This window comes from Camelus dromedarius, chromosome 6 (assembly GCF_036321535.1).
Source record: "Camelus dromedarius isolate mCamDro1 chromosome 6, mCamDro1.pat, whole genome shotgun sequence".
Lineage (NCBI taxonomy): Eukaryota > Metazoa > Chordata > Mammalia > Artiodactyla > Camelidae > Camelus > Camelus dromedarius.
In genome coordinates, this window is record NC_087441.1 from 25743112 (window position 1) to 25761738 (window position 18627).

Sequence of the window (18627 nt, forward strand, 5' to 3'; positions counted from 1 at the left end):
TTGAAGGTCTGCGGCAACCTTCCATTGAGCGAGTCTATTTGTACCATTTTCCCAACAACATTTGCTCACTTTGTGTCTCTGTGTCACATTTTGGTAATTCTTGCAGTATTTCAAACTTTTAAAAATTATTGTATTTGTTATGGTGATCCATGATCAGTGACCTTTGATGTTACTATTACAACTCACTGAAGGCTCTGTTGATGGTTGGCTTCTTTAAGTAATAAAGTATTTTTTAATTAAGGTATGTAAATTTTTTTAGATACATGCTACAGCACAGTTGGTAGACTACAGTGTAGCCTAATAATAACTTCTATATGCACTGAGAAACTGAGGAAGTCGTGCGACTCATTTTATTGTGATACTCTCTCTATTGTGGTGGTCTGGAACCGAATCTGCAGTATCTCTGAGATCTGCTTGCATTTCATAACTTGGGAAATGCTTAGTGCTCAGATCAGCCGGTTTATTCTAACTGGACTCTCATGAGTCTGGTGGATAATCTGACTCAGCTGGGGAGGTGGAGCCTCAAGTCATTCATTAAATGCTTTCTGCTCTGTTTTCCAGGCCTGGCAAGATGCATATAAGGTGGTTTCCAACACAGTGAGATTATAAGGAAGCTGCCTGAAGCTCTCTCCCTGCTCAGGATTGTGAATCTCACAGATCTGCCAGAGTGCCCACAAATCCCACCATTAGAGATGCACTCCTTTGCATCAAGGTATGGGGTCCCTGGCAATGCCATGTTACAGTGAACGTTTCCCTCCTCTTTCTCCCTAAGAGAAAGAGTGCATTAAGCCATTCCCAGCTATAGCCACCTTAGTTGGTCTTCAACACGTGTCAGTGGGGATGGTCAAAAAGATACCGACTCCTAGGTTAGAGATATCTGGGCTTAAAACCAGGCCTTTAGAAAACTGTACTATTTTTACAAATTATTCAAGTTATTGGGGCTTGTTTCCTTACTTGTAAGGAGGGGCGATGTTCATGGGCTACTCCACAGGGCTGTCATGCAGATTAAACTATGTGATGGCTTTAACACAGGGAGCACAGCGATGCCTGTAGTAGCTGTCATTTCCCTGAGAAGAGGTGAGGTAAATTATGAAAGAAGAAGGTGAAAGTCCAGAGTAGGGAGTCCAGCCTGGACCTGAAGCCCTGAGAGACAGGAGATGGCCTGAGGCCACGAGTGCCTGAATGGGTGTGTGCACTGGGGTGGGGTAGGAAGAGGAATAGGGAAGAGCATATGACAAAGGGAAAAGGACACTCAACAAATGTCACCAGCTGTAAGCTTCAGACTTATCACAATGCCTGGGGTGGGGGTGGGGTGTCCCAGAACTGATGGAATGGGGATGCTCCTGTCATTACTTCCATCACAACGAAGGCAGGAGAAAAATCATGTACTACATGCATAGAGAGAACTTGACATGTGTGGATTGGCTACACTGTGCCATCCAGACACTAATTTAAATTTACTTTCTAATTAAATTTACTTGTGTAAAACAACCTCTTTGAGAGCTTAGTCCATGCCGGGGCGGGGGATATGATACAGCAGTGAACATAACAGTTTGCTGCCGATGAACTCATGTGTCGACGGGGGGAAAGAGGGACAAAATCAATAAAGAAATACAAAATACCATCAGATGATGATGAATGTTAAGAGGAAAACAAAGTAGATAAAGATAGAGGGAATGTTGAGGGGTAGTATTTTAGGCAGAGTGATCAGGGGAGTCCTCTCTGGTAAAAATGGAATTAAAAAATTTTTCATTTATTCCTTTCATTCAACACCTTTAGTGAGTGATGGGGAGAAATAGACATAAAAACATATCAATAAGCAAGATTACTTCATATAGTATAAGTGTGTAAAGGCAACAGATGATAAAATCAGAGATATGATAGAAGAGTGATTGTTGAGGGTGGGGGTAAGATAGGGGAACCAGAAGGCAGAATTAAAATCTCCAGAGAACTTTAGCATATATATGTGCAATAAAATTATTACCTGTATATTACATATAATGTGTGTCTGTAGTCCTAGAATGTCTTAAATACATCAGAATATGTTAATAAAATTTGTCACAATTAGTTTCTAGGTGAGAGAGTATGAAAAAATATTGCTGGATTATTTTATATATTTCCCTCTATCTTTCCATCTCCTGATGGATGAACCCAATCTCCCGCATTTCATTATTCCCCCACAACTTGAGTGTTTATGGTTATCACCCATTTAAAGTACTCTAGAGGCCAACGTTCTTCATACACTTTACCATTTGAACCATTTCAGCACCCCACCGCTTTCTGTAATCTCCAGCTAAATGAAGTATGCTTCATATTGTAGTATAAGGCATTCTGTTTATTTCCAGAATTATCTCGAGATTTTTATGCAGAAACATGGCTACCTTCTTTTTGCCAAAATGAAGTCTCAAAGTTGGCTAATTCAGATCTATTCTCTGATACAGGGCAGTTTCTAAACCATTTTGTAAATGACCCCAGACTCAACAATCCTGCTAAGATTTTTTTCTCAATAGAATTGGCTATAAAACTGTAGGAGAGAATCCTTCCAGCCATCTTTAAAACTGACTCAAAGTCTCTTCTTGAGAGGGGGATTTATTCTTAAGATATTTTCCCCCATGACATAGTCACCCAAAGATACACTAGTTTCCCCTTCCCTTTTTTCCTTTGCCTGTCCCTTTAAAGTTCCTCTTGTTTTCTTTCAATTCTCCTCTTTTCAGGCTTTAGTTGCTTTTCCAGATGAACAAGTCTATTTCTATACCTTCAAGTAACGATAAATAATATGCTATTGCTTTTCACATCTGTAAGTCCAGCCTGCATCTACTAATAGCCTACGTGCAGCTCCACTTGGATCTTCCTTATCCTGAGACTTGACATCTGAAACGAAACCCACATTTCTCCTCAAATTGGTTCCATTTCCTGTGTTTCCTTTCTTGGCTAATGGTTTTCCCACTTTGGTTACTTCACCCAGAAATCTAAGGGTCCTTTTCAACCATATCTTTCCCCTCCGTCAACTGTACGGGACCAAGTCCACTTGGTTCTACTTCTTTAACATCTCCGCGGTCTGTCGTTTCCTCACCATTCCCCCAGCTGTTGTTTCCACCCAGCTGTCATCGATCATCTTGTGCTAATTTTGATTTTGTCCCTCGTACAGCTGCCTGGGGGATCTTAACATGCAAATCTGGTAATTTAGCATTTTATTGCTTAAAATTCTCCCATGATTTTCTATCAGCTTCTACAGATTAAATTCCAAACTCCATGGCACGCTGTAGACAATTCTCTTCCATTCTTGTAGGCTGGGCCATGCCTACCTATTCAGACTCGTCTTGTACCGTGCCTCCATGTTATAGCCCCAGCAATCATCATCATTATCACTATCATCAAACTCATGATGCTCCAGATACTGCATCAAGGACTTCCAAGTGTTGTTTCACTTACTTTTAGATTAATTTTACTTAATTTTCACAGCACTCCTACCAAGTAGGTACTATTACTATGCCACTTGACAGCAGTTGTAGTGTTCCCAAAGACACACAGGTAGAGAATTAAAATTTCCATAGAAGTCTGCCTTCTAGAGCCTGGGTTTGTAACAACTATGCCTCAAATTACGTCCATTTCACTTAACTACAGCACACTTCTTCTCCATAGCATTTGCACAAACAGTCTCTCTTGGTTGATTCTGCCTTCCTCTACCTTGTTACCATGCTCGCCTCTCAGGACACATCTCAGGAAGCCCTTCTACAAGGAAGCCTGCCCCATTTGGACACACCATGCCCTTCTTCAACGTCCATCCTGCCCCACTGCTCTGTTGTCCCTCCTGTGGCTCTTGATGGCACTTATATTTTATCTGATGCCCCCTCTAGGCTATACATTTTTTGAGAGTAGGAGTATATTTTATGATTTGTGACCTTCCATGCCTGGCCCAGTCCCTGAAACATGGCAGGCACTCAACAAATATTTGTTAAATCAATGAATGAGTACTCAAATGAACAAATCAAGTGTGGGAACAGGGTCAAGGCTGAACTGACCCATCAGCTTCACAAAAATGAGTTGATGTAAGTCTTTACCTTTTATCTGGTAAGCTTCCTTCCTGGATTTCCCAGCACATGTATTCATTCATATACTCATTCACTCATCCTTTAAACATGCCTTGACTGCTACTAAGTCGCAGCTAATTCTGTGGATGCAAAGATGACTAAAAATAATTATTTTCCTTGAAGAACTCACAGTGTAGGGGGATAAAGAATACTTGTTAGTAGATGATTATAATACAATTAAATATATGATATAAAAGGGTTTTATGTAATATAATAAGATAGCATGAAGAAAGGAGTGCCCACTCCATTCAAGGACACCAGGGAGAAATTTACAAGAGGACTTAGGAGCTGAGTCTTGAAGGATGTGTAGAGGCCAAGTGGAAAAGCAGCAGGAGGAATGACTTCAGGGTTGTGGAAATATTTAGAATAAAGGGCATTTGAAGCAGCAAGAACATAAGTGCAAAAGCACAGAGGTACACGGGTTCATGATGCTGCTGGGGAGGGTTCTCCTAGAGGGAGACCTGAATAGGGAGTAAGGGTCCAGATCCAGACAGATTTTGGGGTACTCCAAGAGGGGTGGATTTGACCCTGTAAACACTGGAGTACCACTGGAGGAGTTTGAGCAGGTGAGTGAAGTCATCAATATTGTTGGCTTTTACAATGATCACCTTAGGACACAGGGGGAGAATTGATAAGGGTCTGAGTTAAGACAGCTTCTGAGAGAATGAAGAAAGGATGGATCTGATGGGCACTCAAGAGTAGAATGAACAGAACTTGATAACTGAATAAATGCAAGGCCAGCTCTGAAGAGAGATGTGGAAAAAGAGGAGTGAAGGTTAGTGCCATTAACTGAGCTTAGGGTACACGGTTCTATCTCTTTAGGAAAAATAATGATCCAGATATAACAGTAGGCTAAAGAATTTTCTTTTTAAGGACCCCTCATTGAATAAATTCATAAGATTAAAAACTTTAATTTTTTTTGCATATGTTGCCTTTTACATATTTAAATACTTCGGTGGCAGAGATATGTTGCAACAATCCTTTTGATGGAGTCAGTCTCTCCCAGTGTGTGTCCCTTTGACCCAGGGTCTTCAGAGTCTTATGCCCCAAGGCTTCCCCGGGGACCGAGAAAGGCCCCGGCAGGCTGTGCTGCAGGCCACGTCTCCGCTGCATTCACCACGGCACCTCCACTCTCACTTGTTCTAACACTGGCCTTACGTGGGGCATTTTAGAAAGAGCTCTGGAGCTTCACCAGCTCTGAAATCACTAGTGAAATATCAGTAACTCACGCAGTATGTTTTCTTAAATTTAAGTGCTTGGCTGCAGTTCCGTGTTCTAAGGAGCTTCTTTGTCCTGTTTTGTTTTTGTTTCTTGTTTGGAAAATGGAGATCATGTCAGGGGAGAGGTGGGGAGTGCCCAGATTCACAAATCCACTGCATTGTGCCTGATTGTTTTTAATTGCAGATAAGATTGTTTTAATCGCCACATATTCTGTTTCCTAGTAAACAGACATCACACAATGATGCCTGTTTTTCTTAACGATGGAATTAAGCGTCTGCAGCCAAAGCAGAGCCACGGGGCCCAGGCTGCTTTTTGGCCACCCGTCCCAACAAGGTGAAAAGTGAACGCCAGCCACAAATCAGCTGAGAATTAACACAAGCTGTTGTTTTTGAGTTTTCCAAATATTTTCCAGCTCCCTTTGGGTGTTTTTGTGTTTTGTACTCAAAATTCCCTGCCAGAAACCTCCCCCAATGGCATTCCTTCCTGGGTTCCTAACTCATGTGGACAGCAAACCAAACTTCTCACAGTCCCTAATCTTAGGGAGAGATATTTGGTAAATATGAGATGAACAGTATACATATTTTTACCACTTTGGGGTTTACAAATTCATTAAAAAAAAAAAAAAAGAAGACCTCTCTCACTAACTGAGCTGGTCATCTGCTTCTGATTTGCATCTTTAGGATAGTGTTCAGAGACTCAAAATGTATCTAAGACGAAAATCACGACCCTGTGGAATTAGAAGGTATAGAAGTTGAGGAAAGAAGGCTAGAACAAGAGAGGACAGAAAGTTGGATAACCTTAAATAGAAGGAACAAATATATGCACATTGCTCTTTTTCTGATTGATCTATTTATTGCCCTTGGACAGACTATTCTTGGAAAAAATCTTTTGCTTCTAACCCTTTTGTTGAATACTGTGAATTTTCAGTATGCCTTTTCCCCAATGTAATGATCATTAAATTCTCTAGATAACAGCAAAACAGTTTTCCTTTTTTTTTCCCTCCCTACATTTATGGGTACTGCATTAAAATTGATTACAATAAATCATGTGTGTTAAGTACTAACCTCATTTTTCTTTCTTTTATTCCTGTGACCAATGGAATGGCATAGATAGGGCTGCCTTTGTGCCTTGGGGAAACAGAAAACAGAGGTTGTCCATCTTTGCCAAGGAGATTGATGTCGTATTCAATATCACTGTGGGACACCCGGGAAAAGCTGCCTCCTTCCTGCCCCACAACTCCTTTCTGATTATTAGCTCAACAGCAGTGGTAATCTCGTTCCTTTTATTATTATGGCGAGGGAATGTTAAACTTTCCGAAGTCCTTATTCAAAATGTTTGAGGAAAGATGGTGAGGTGTCAGAAAATAACAGATTCTCATTATAATTCTTCCGCAAATCTCTTAAATGTCCTTGCAAAATGTTACTGTATTTGACTTAGTTTCCCTTTCACTTGGGGAGAGCAGGTGTTATGGACATCTAAGGTCTTAACTCAATCAACACAGTAGTAAAAGCTTTTCTATAATGTTCTTTTCACATTTCATATTGTCTCACTGAACTTCAAAACACGGAATAAAACCCACTAACAGCATAATCTAATGTTAGCTCTCCACTTTGCAACAAGCCAGTTCCATCTTGCAGCAAAAAAAAAACAAACAAAAAAAAAAACAAAGTGGGGGAGGGGAAGAGGAGAGGAGGTGTTCTCAGGGTTAGACGGTTTATTTGTATTATTTAAAACCTATGTTCCATTTTTTTAATTTGCTGATTTTTAAACTTGTAATCTGTTCTGTGACACAGAATATGAACAGATTTGGAAGGAAAAAGAAAAATATCTCTGAATACATGACTTCAAATATTTTAACCCCCTTTGGTATGCACAGATAAAATCTATTGTAGCTTGTGTGTGGGATCTTGATTCTGTAATTATGAATTATTTAAACAAAGTTTATGCAACATAAAGAACAATTGTCTGAAAATATGAATAACTGTTTTCTTCCTTTGGTGTTGTAAATTCATTGGTGTTGTGAATGCCATGAAGGCATCCTTTATTCTCTGTCAGCCTAACTTTCTGCCTTGTTTTTCAGTTGGAATTTTTGGCTGAGATTGGCAGAGTCAATTAGTGAGTTTCAGGTTCAACCTGTTGTTCAGGGAAATGGTGTCATGTTGTGATAAAACAGTGACCTGTATGCCCCAAACAGCCTCAGTGACGTTTGGCTTGATTGTTGTTTCAACAAATGTTTGAAATTACAGCATCTGATTGATTGCTTTCCCACAAGGGAAGCAGGAAAGTGGCATAGGGAAGTAGCCCCAGGCTCTAAAGCTGTTGGAGCTTTCCCTTTGGTTTGGCTTTTTTATATTTTAGGGTCCAGCTTAGCTTTCTACGAATACTATTTATTTTTTCTTTTCGCTTCTAAAATAACTCATTATATCTGTGGCACACAGGCTTATTGAATTTCTTTATTGTCCATAGAAAAGATTCGGAGGGGAGGCCAGGAAATGAATGCAGAGTCATCTCTATCTCTTTTTGACCTCTATCTTTGCCACTCTGTGGACTGGAGGACACATACATTCATTAGTGATAAATATTAAATTCTGCCTTTAAAAATATACAATGGGGAAGATTCAATTTGATGAGTTTAATAGGGAAAAAAGGCCCTTCTGGGCTAGTGGTGGACCACAAGTCCAAGGTGAGTGAGCCGCGTGGCTGCTAGACCCCCTAGGGGTGGTCTCCCCTAGGGGCGCACCTAGAAAAGTGTCTTATAGTCACTGGGGCAATCATTGAGACATATTCAGGCTTTCTGACAACTGTCTTTGTTTCCAGGCCCTACATTTCAGATGGAATTTGCCCGAAACTTAGCTCAGTGAAGAGTGACAGGAGAATTGGGATAGTGGTACTTGAGTGATGGGCTAGGAGCCCAGAAGGATGAGATTTAGGATGGTGCATAATTGCTCTTCCAGGTGTCTGTTTGCAGGCTACCAGGAGAAGGTCTTCATCAGGGCTTCACAGAGCAGAGTTCTGGCCAGCAGGTGGAATTATGGAAAAGTAGATTTCACCTTAAGGAAGGGAAGCCTTCTATCGGGCCAGGCTTTCTAAAGTGGGTGAGCAGAGAGGGCTTGGGTTCTTCCGTTGGGAAGACGTGATAGGGATTGGACTGGACGGTCTCTGAGGAGCCTTCCAACATCAAGGTCCTCTGATTCTGGTGGTAAACATGAATAAATTCTCTATGTCTCTAATTATGCTAAAATCCACCTGTAACAGGCTCTCTGCAAAAAACAAAGTGGAAATGTGTGTGAGGGAAGCACTTGGAGTAATTCTGGGGTTCTAAAACTAGGCTGGCTGGATTTACTACTTATGAGACAATATACTTAACTTCTCAGTTTTCACATGTGTGGAGTGTAGTAGAATGCATCTATAGGGTTGTTGTAAGGATTAACCAAGGTTATTTCAAGGCGTTAGACAATCCTGGCACAAGAAGCCTCTCTAATACTATTAGCTAGTATTGCCATCACCTGGGCACTTGATTGCACCAGTCATGCCTCAGCATCCTCAGGGGACTGGTTCCAGGACATCCAAGGGATACCAAAATCTGTGGATGCTCAAATCCCTGTCTAAAATGTCACAGTACAGTTGGTTCTCTGTATCTGCAGGTCCCGCATCTGTAGATATGGAGGACTGACAGTACCAAATTAACAGCATCTTAACCAAATTCAAGTAACTATACATTCATATTGTGGAGTCTTGATGAATGAGAGTCTACAGGGAAGGCTGGTCCAAGTTAACCCTAAGCTGCCTGTGACTGAATACAGAACGTCTAACTAGAGAACTTTTTGTACCATTAGCGGATAGTGATTTTTTTCTGATGAAAGAAATGCCAAAATGCGTGATACTGTTACTCAACTAATTGCCTTCACACTGAGCCCATAAACAATTTAGTTAACATTTCTGAGTCTCACCTAAAATATCAAGTTTTCCAATTTACTCACGCTGGCTAAACTCTCATTATTATTCTAATAACAAAGCTGGGGCCAGTTCGGGAAATCAGTGTGAAATGACTCTCCCTGAATTATAACCTAAATAAATAAATAATGCCTGATTTAGAGCTAAGTGAATTAGAGAATGTTTAGTGCAAGCATGGACCACAAGCATGACATAGCACAAGGGAGAAAGGGACAGTTTGGATCGAGAGAAAAACAATAGCGTGGGTAGTAGGTTATTAACGCTGCACCATTTGTCCACTCTTTCAGTCATGTTTAACGAGACTTTCCTGATCAAAATAGCCTTGATTTGTACATGGGAACAGAGGATTACATTGTGGGTACCAGACTAATCCTTGTACATACAGCATCCTCAAGCCAAAGACTCAATTAATAATTGATTTTAGGGGGATTGTACAAGCCCATATGGGCCTGTCTTTTGCCAGCATGCTACATCATGATATACTGTTTGATTTATGAATAATTGTAGGGTGTTAGCTCTGGAAATAACCATAGATTGGAAGTTGGAGCCTGAATCAGGTGTTCTGACTCCTTTTGCAAAGCCTTTTATACTAAACATGTGTGGAATTTTTCATCAACAAAATCTGAACCTTGGATGCAGTTGTGAAAATATGACTGTTCAATAATAGAAAGCACTTCTCCAAGCAGCTCACTGCAGGTGACCTTCAGATATTCTTGACTGCATCTTCCAGGAAGCTTCCCCATGAGGCCAAATGTCTAGATCAGAGACCATGAAGATTAGGTTCAGAATTGTTCAATGAGACACATACAGTCCCTGGTAAGGAGGGAAATGTCTCAGGTAGCCCAGGCCACAGCCCAGAACTCTGTCCAACATTGTGTAACATACCCACCTAGAAACTATAGTTTTATTACTCACACTAACACCCAAGATGTCAGTTAGATTAGCAGACGATGACTCATCTGGTTTGCCTGCCTGCTCACCTACAGAGAAGGCCACAGGTGTGCACCAGCAGCCCTGGGGCTCTCTCTGAGCTCTTCCTCCAGCAGCATCCAGCCCCTCTGCTTTCTAACCTCTTGCCTTGGATATTTGAGGGTCATGCTCCTTCCTTGTCTATTTCAGTTGCTCTTTCACGTAGACTGCCTGCTGGGTGTTCAGTTTAGCCCTGGGTCATTCTCAGCTCCATGATTTGGGGGGCCAGTACTACATCACTGCTGGCCCTACCTGGCCTGTGTCTGGCAACCCAGACTCTCATTGTGTCTAGGAGGACATTCAATCCCTGAATTGTCAGTTGTGTGAATTTGTCCTAACTTACTGCCTGTGGCTGGAGTGTTGTCCTTGGGCTGCTGTGGCATTCCTTGCTGGGGGTCCACCTTCAATACCAGCTGATTCCTCATACTGCTAAGCACTCAAGGGAACACAGGGGGCATGGTACCCAGCCTCCTGTGTCAATAGCAGCCACTGGCAGCAGGAGATGAGGATGGAACTCATGCTTTCGGGACTTACCAGCGCCTTTCGTTATAGGGCAGACAAGTGTTCCCTAGGACCACACAATGCCATGGCTCAACCTAGCAAGAGACAGCCAACAAGAAGCACCCACAGGCTCTATCGCGGGGGAGTGGATGCACTACTGTGGCATGGAGCCTGGAAGCAAGAATAGGATGCGAGCTGGGACCACAGGTAAAGCCCTGGGAAGACCTCCTGAAAGTTTGGAGAGAGTTGCCCAACACCCAGAACTTCCCAGCCTTTCCAAAGCTCACGTTCTGTGAGTCAAAGCCCACCTGACCCCTCTTTTGCACCCTCTACAAACATGGTGATTCCCTGCTCCTTCTTCTCAAAAAGGGGTATTTTCTTGCTGGCTATAAATGTCCATGGCCTTTTCACACCCACAGTAGGGGTCCGTCATCATGCTGGGTGGCTAGCCTCAGCTGGGCAAGGGGTCCATTTTTCATTGCTTAGCCCTTGGAAGTTCCCTCACTCTGCTGGCTCTTGCCCTAATCATACCCCAGCTCTTAGCCTCAGAAAGAAGTGTGTCCCATTGCACTGAAGTGTGAGACTTGGGTGGTGTCATCAACCAAGGTCTGATCCATCAGATTGCTTTCTACCTCCTGGTTGGCAAGGACCCCATCACCTCCTGCTGGAGGAAACCAGTTGTCTGTGGGAAGACTGTGTCACAGAGTTTTATCGTGAACTGCCCGTGCTTCTCTCTGCCCCTCTGATGACCCAGCCATCTTATGGAGAATCACAGCCTCACCTTTTGTCATCGTTGGTCCTTCTTGCTCCAGTCAGCTTCCACCCTCTCTGAAGCCATGGTGCTAGGGATTCCTGTCAAGCTGGGCCCACACAGGAAAGCATTTCCCGTTATAAAGGAATAAAAATCAATCCATTGTCCAGAGTGCTATTGTGAAATCACACTGGTGCTTGGCCTGTTTTTCTGCAAAGTGGAATATACTCTTCTGAGTCTGAAACTGATGGGTTCCACAGATATGTGGATGCCAGCTCATAGATGGGGTTCATCTGGCCCCCCATCACTTAGAGCCAACGTGCGACTCTGTGAAGTTGCTTGTCCTACGCTGTCTCAAGTTTCCTGTTTGGCATGTGACCACCCAGTCTACTTGGGGACCCCTGACTAATATTTCACAGACTTGGTTCACATGGTGTCTATCAGCCATGGCAGGCATTGGCAAACTTTTTGTATAAAAAACCAGGTTACTAAGTAAATATTTTAGGCTTTGTGAGCCATATTTTCTCTCTTGCAACTACTCAATTCTGATGTAGAGCAAAAGCAACGTAACGAATATGTGAATGGATGGTGTGGCTGTGTTCCCATAAAACTTATTTATAAAATCAGATGGTAGGCCAGAATTTACAGATAGCTGAGATACTATAATACCCTTTCTAGACTGCCCCTGAGAAGTGTGCTAGTCAGGCTTCAGTAGAGTTTGGGGGCCACATTTTGTAAAGTTAAGCAAGTCATATAATAATAGAAAGACAAAATGTCAGCTGTTCCAGAACAGCTGTCCTGCCTGGGTCAATCAAAGACATCCAATAGTTTCTGGAACTTTTCCCTTTGTTTCTATGCCATAAGGACGCTGCTTTCCTCTACCCCTTTCTCTTATTCTCTGTTTAAATATCAGTTCTTCTGGGAGGCCCTTACTGATTCACACCCAAGAGCAGACTAGCTCTCTTTGCTCTTTGTCACCTGTAGGTTCCACAAGAGCAGGGCCAGGATGATTGTGGAGTGCAGTGCTCATGGTAGATGGCCATTGATGTTTTGATTTTTTTTTTAACAGTTGTTCAGTTGAAATCATTCCCCACACATGCATCTCACAAAAGGGAGCCCCAATGAAGGTGAACTATTCTACTTAGCTATGGCACCAACTTTGGCACTGTCGCCTTGGAGGTCTGGCATCTCTGCCTTATAGTGTGCTGGCATCTGGAACCAGGGCTCTCAACAGACAGTCTCAGTCTACTCAGTCCCACTTTCTTTTATGAACGCTGAGAGTTTTCACTTCTCATTTATTAGGCAGTGATAACCACAAAGCAGACACCCTCTCTTGGAAGGCCAGGTATGGAGAAGAGATTCTCCAGCTGAGACTTCCTTAGGCTTAAGGCTCTGTTCACAACTGACAGACGGGAGCCAACATGGCCCCAGGCTGACAGCTACCTAATCCAGCTTCTGAGAGCTCCAGGCTTCAGAGGCAGCTCCGAGAAGAGCAGAGTGCCAGGGCTGCTGGCTCGAGAGAGTGGGAAGCTGAGGAGTCAGCCTGGCCCTGGGTCATTCCCACCTCCCTGTGGTCCACCTGGCTACCACTCTTCTGGGAAATTTAGAAGTGACACACCTGAATCTATGAGCTGACTGTCGGGCTGGACCAAGGAGAAGCTGTGAGTCCAGTGACTCTTTGTGGTCTGGCAGCTTTAGCAGCCTGGCTGTCCATTTTGTTCTCTATCCCATTGTCCCACTGAGCATCACTTGATGGATGGAATGTTGACCTCGACATAAAATATTGTGAAAACAGCACTGGCCAAAGTACGTCTGCCACTCATTTGGAGAGAAATACCAGCTCAGACACATATCTTATATTATCTTTGCCAAGGCATGGGAAATGGAGAAGAGCTTTGTAAGACCTGATGCTTGAATGAACATAGTTAGAAATAATAGCAGGAGTGGCGGGGTGGTCTCTTGAAGCAAGATTCTTTCCTTGTTGTAACCAAAGTAGAAATAGGTAACACTGGGCCAAGTTCAGAAACAGAAAGTTCTTAAAAAGAAACATTGGCCTCTAGCTTACCAAGTTAGAGTTGTTCGCCAAGACTGTCTTTTGATGATACCTACTAGTGTATTACCTTTTCCTCTGACATCGATGGGACTGTTGCCTTCACAAAGCCAATGGAAACAGACTTCTCTACACACAACTCTGCTTTTCTGATGCTTAAGGTGACCTTTCTTGCTCCCTTACTCTTCAGCCCACAGTGGTTTACATTTGCCTTATTCTCTTTTATCACGTCTTTTAGTCTGAAAAGTTTTTATTTCTTTTATGAGTGCTTTTAAATAGAATGCCTATCAAATTATTTTCTCATTTATAAAGCGGGCTCATGTTGAATGAGAATGAGATGATTAAAAAGGACGATTATGAATATTTAAATGTACTTTTAGAAGATTTATACAGGAACAAAATTGGAAGAAAACCCAGGAAGTTTCTAATTTAAAATTATTTTATCCTTCTAATAAATATTTCATGCTCTTAGCTGTCTTTCTTACAAAGAAATGGATTGGGAGCCAACAGTTCTGAGATCTTGCCCCAACACTAGCAAATAATTCATGTGTGGGGCCTCAGTTCCACCAGCTGTTCAATGAGGGGGCTTTTTTTCTTTTTTTTTTTAAATGAAGAAAATAGCTAGAAAATGGCTAGACTGAATAAAGTACTTTTACTTCCTGGAGACCTCGAAACACAGTCTTTTGCTGTCCCCCTTGCTATGATGGTATCTTATTGCATGTAAAGTCCAAGTTCTCCAGGATGGCATTAAAGTATCTTTGTATTCTAATACTATACTGCCTTGTGCATCAATTCCCATTTGTCTTCTTGGGCCCCTTATTTTGTGAATACAGTCGACTATTTGCTGATCCTTTATCACAGGTACTTTCTTGATTCTGGATCCTTGTTCTTACTGTTCCCCCATGTTGCATGCTGTTCCCATCTTTCTTTCTTCACAAAACAAAGGCCTGACTACCTTCAAAACTCAAGTCCAGTGATTTCACTATTGTGCAGCTTCTTCTAACCACAGCAGAATGATTCTTTTTCCTTTCCCTTTGAACTTACTTTAAAACAGAACATTCATCATATAAGAAACTTATTTGTTGATGTATTTTGTGTTCTATCTCCAAAATTAGGGTCTTGAGGGAAGGGGAACATAGTAAGAGATTGGAATAGTTGAGAACATGAAATATGGATAAATAAATGTACTTGTCTGACATTAACCTGCATATTTGTTCACAGAACTGTCCTGGGCAACACCCAGAATTATGTCAGACAACAAAAGTGTTCTAATTTGTTGGTAGGAGGGGAAATGCAAGTATAATATCAGCATAGCTGAATGAAAAGCATAATCCGGATCTTTGTAAGAAAGGACAACACTTCTTTGATTCAACACATCGATTGGCAAAAGGCCTGAAATCGTGGTTAAAAATGTTATTTTGCTGAAAACTCAGATCAAGAAACACTCAAAGGACAGCAGCCTGATGGTTATGGTCCTTGAGGAGGATGATTCCTGATGGCTGTGTTGAAAGTTTGGCTCGAGAAGAGACTGAAAGATGCCAGTGGGCAAAGGGGTTATGGAAGGGTACCGCCATGGGAGATATTTGGGTCTTGGAAAATTTAAAGAAGGGAAAACGATTCAGAAATATTGTCTTGGGCAATCAGGGACATCAGAGATGGGAAAGGGAGCTGTTTTTCATTCCCTTGCATTGAGCTGGAGCACAGCTCACTTAGAAAACGGATAAATTGCCACTAGATGATGCTGTTTCCTTGTTAGGCAGATGGGACTTGTCACCCGGGTGGCCACACACCACACAGGCAAGAGTGCTGGCTTCAAGGCCTGGGATCTGCTTCCAGTCTCCTCTCAGGAGAGCCAGGCCTGGAAGGAACAGACCTCTGAGTCTTGCTGGGATCTCTCATTTGTAAAATAAAAAAATCCTGGGCTGGTGATTTCTGAAATCTCTCCTATTACTTTCTAAAGATTTTATTAAAAAAAAATTTTTTTTAATTAAAAAATTTTAATTTTAATTTTTTAAATGAGATTATTTACTTCATTTCTTTCTTTCTTTCTTTCTTCCTTCCTTCCTTCCTTCCTTCCTTCCTTCCTTCCTTCCTTCCTTCCTTCCTTTCTTTCTTTCTTTCTTTCTTTCTTTCTTTCTTTCTTTCTTTCTTTCTTTCTTTCTTTCTTTCTTTCTTTCTTTCTTTCTTTTTCTTTCTTCCTTTCTTCCTTTCTTCCTTTCTTCCTTTCTTTCTTCTTTTAATGGAGATACTGGAGATTGAACCAAGGACCTGGTACATGCTAAGCAAATGCTCTACCACTGAGCTGTTACCTTCCACCTAAAGTTTTTTATTTTTTAAATTTAAACCTCAGCAATGCCTTTTATGTAAACATACTCTGTACAAACATATCGATTTTTATTTAACTAAATCTCGCTTAGATACTTAAACTCTGTAAAAGATATGGGGCAAGAATCAAATAAACAGTGGCACACCTGTGTCCATGGATATCCTTCCTGGACCTAAAGCACATTTCTCATGTTAAGGCTTATTTCTGTACTCAAAGAATTGTGAAGCTAGAGAGAATCTTAGAAGGTGTAAGTTTCTATCCTTTGCTTTCTGTATCTAATATGTAAGCAGAAGCGTCTTGGGGAGATGGGGGGAGGGAGTGGAATCTTAATCTTTCCCATCATTGCTCCTTTCTAAGGGCCGTAGCTCTGGAACTATGTACTTGTGCTCCAGGTCAGCTCTGCATTGCCTTTTCTAATGCAGGCTGTTCGATATCACACATGGGTTTTCAAGCTCTCTTAGACCTTATTGGATCCCTAAATAAACTCAGTGACATAGAACACCTAGCTATTGCGTTTGAGCTGCTTTTCTTGCCTACTCTTGGAACAGGGTTCTATAAAGCAGTGCTTTGTTCTGTGTTTGCTCTAGATGTATTCAGTTAGGTGGGAATTAGACTCCAAGGCAAGAATCCAGTGGTGGATCAAATGCTATAACTTTGTCCATCCCCTCCTCGAAACAGAGGAAGTACCCAGCTCCATGTCCCTGCCTCATGTTTACCCTTAGTGGAGCCCATATCATTTGAACACACAGAAGGGCTCACTACTTTTCCTGGCGAGTCCTCAAGGTCATTGGTCTGCTGCTTCCCACAGTAACTGTAACAACAATTTATCTCTTGTGAACAAAATAGCATACCCTTAGCCTACATACCATTGTCAAAACATTATCCCAGTAGGACAAGAGAGTTGCTGACTGTGAAAGAGAATTGGCAAAATAGGGGAAAAAGAAAACAAGATTTGAAAACTCAGATGTTTTAGTCTAAATCTTATAAATGTCAGTGATATGGATTTCTATCTGAAAAAGAGGATGGACTTCAATTTTGTTCTTCCATCTTCTTTCTGTATCTTAATGAAGACAGTTTTTAGTAAATATTTAAGGAAAAAAGACAAGAATGGCAGTGATCTCTGAATGTACCAACGACCCCCTAACGACCTCCCAGTGACCCAGCAAGTCCTCTCACTAGATAGGTGCAGGCCCCGTGTTCACAGTTAACGAGGTTTCATTAGGGCTGAAAAAAAATTGCCATTGCTTCCAAACATGAGCTGAGTTCTGAGAGGGCCCCAGCAGGGAACAGATTTCCCTTTTTCATCTTTTTGCTTCCCCGGTGTGTAATCTTATCTTTTGAAAGAGTTGCAATCAGAACAAATTACCTAAAGAGTGGGGAATGAAAAGATTTCACAGTCATTGTGGGCATTTTTTAGTTTTCTTTAACAATTGGTACCTTCCCTTAGTAATTGAAAATGATCCAAGAAATCTGTATGTACTTGGCAATGTTTTTCTAAGTGTGTGAACTAGAGAGGGCTCTTAAGGTGACAGAGATTGCTTCAGGCCATGCTCAGGAGCTCTGGAAAACCAGCCACCTGCCTTGTTGCCTGGTTCCCTGCCTTGACAGGGACCACAGGGAGGTTGGGGGACAATTGCTGCTATGGGGAGGGTCACAGCCTGAAAGGGGAGGGGCTTTAGTGACTGGTTTACGGCTCACTTTCCAGATGCAGAGTTTAGTGGGGTTAGTGTGCCCCTTACAATCCTGAGAAGAGGATGAAGAATGATGCTCCTCAGAATCACCCTTGATTTTTTTTGTCAGTGCTCCAGTCCCACTAGGACCGTGGTCATTGTCGGGAAGGCAGCCTCACCACATCTCTGAAATGCACGGGGCATTCTGTACCGGCTGGTTCATGCATCACACCATGTCCGTTCCGTGGGTTTTGGAAAACGTGTGTCTGCTTCCTGAGGTTCAGGGAAATGAAGAACAGGCCCGAGTTCACTAGGACTCAGCAGATATTTGAATGTCTCAGAGGAGAGATTTCAGAGCAGGAAGGTGTTTATGATGTTCCTGGGGGATGCTTGGAGGGGACATCTGCCACCTCAGGTGTCATTTATTCAGCTTTATACTTGATGAGTTAGAAATGTCTGGAATAGAAACAGCCATCTATTTGAAATGTTATCTTCTAGACAAAGTGGCACTGCCCGGGCGTCACTCAGAAGATTACAAGAAGAATGTTGGAGCTACGTGTCAAGAAAAGGTCCATGGGAAAGAGGACTTGTTACTGATGGGAAGTCAGGTGGAGAACGCTAACATGTAGTGCCTTGAACGTATTACCATTGACTGAATGACTAAACAAGCAGAGGTTAGAAGGGCCCTTAGTAGGACTGAGGACTTTCTGAGCCTCCTGTTATCTCAGACTAAGGTGCTGATGAAATCGGCCCTGTCTGCAAAGCCCAGGGAGACTTCCAGGGGTGACAGTCTCAGCTCTGGGTGTGGTAAGGATTTAACAAAGAAGAAAATTTGGACAGGAACTCAAAAGAGTGGATATCAGATCCACACTTTCTAGTAGATAAGGACATGAGCACCTTAAGCAAAGCAGGTGTCATAGTCTCAAATGGCGGTATGTCTAAGTGGAATCAGTGCAGGTCATCTTTGCAGATGTATTTAATCTAACGGAGGCATTGGAGGCTGGGAGAGTGTAGGGTCTGAGATACAATCCTCAGTCTTTCAGCAGCTGAGAGGCTTTGTTCCTGCCAGCGAGCTCACTTGTTAGGAGTCCAAA

The 18627-nt window shown here is 42.2% G+C and overlaps 1 long non-coding RNA gene across 1 annotated transcript; it reads left to right on the forward strand.

The window, feature by feature from the left end:
• Positions 1-566: 566 nt before the first annotated feature.
• LOC135321579 (uncharacterized) lies at positions 567-18220 on the forward strand. Its single transcript, XR_010381444.1, has 3 exons — positions 567-712; positions 10788-10943; positions 18032-18220. It is a non-coding gene; the product is annotated as an uncharacterized LOC135321579 (long non-coding RNA).
• The last annotated feature ends 407 nt before the right edge of the window (positions 18221-18627 follow it).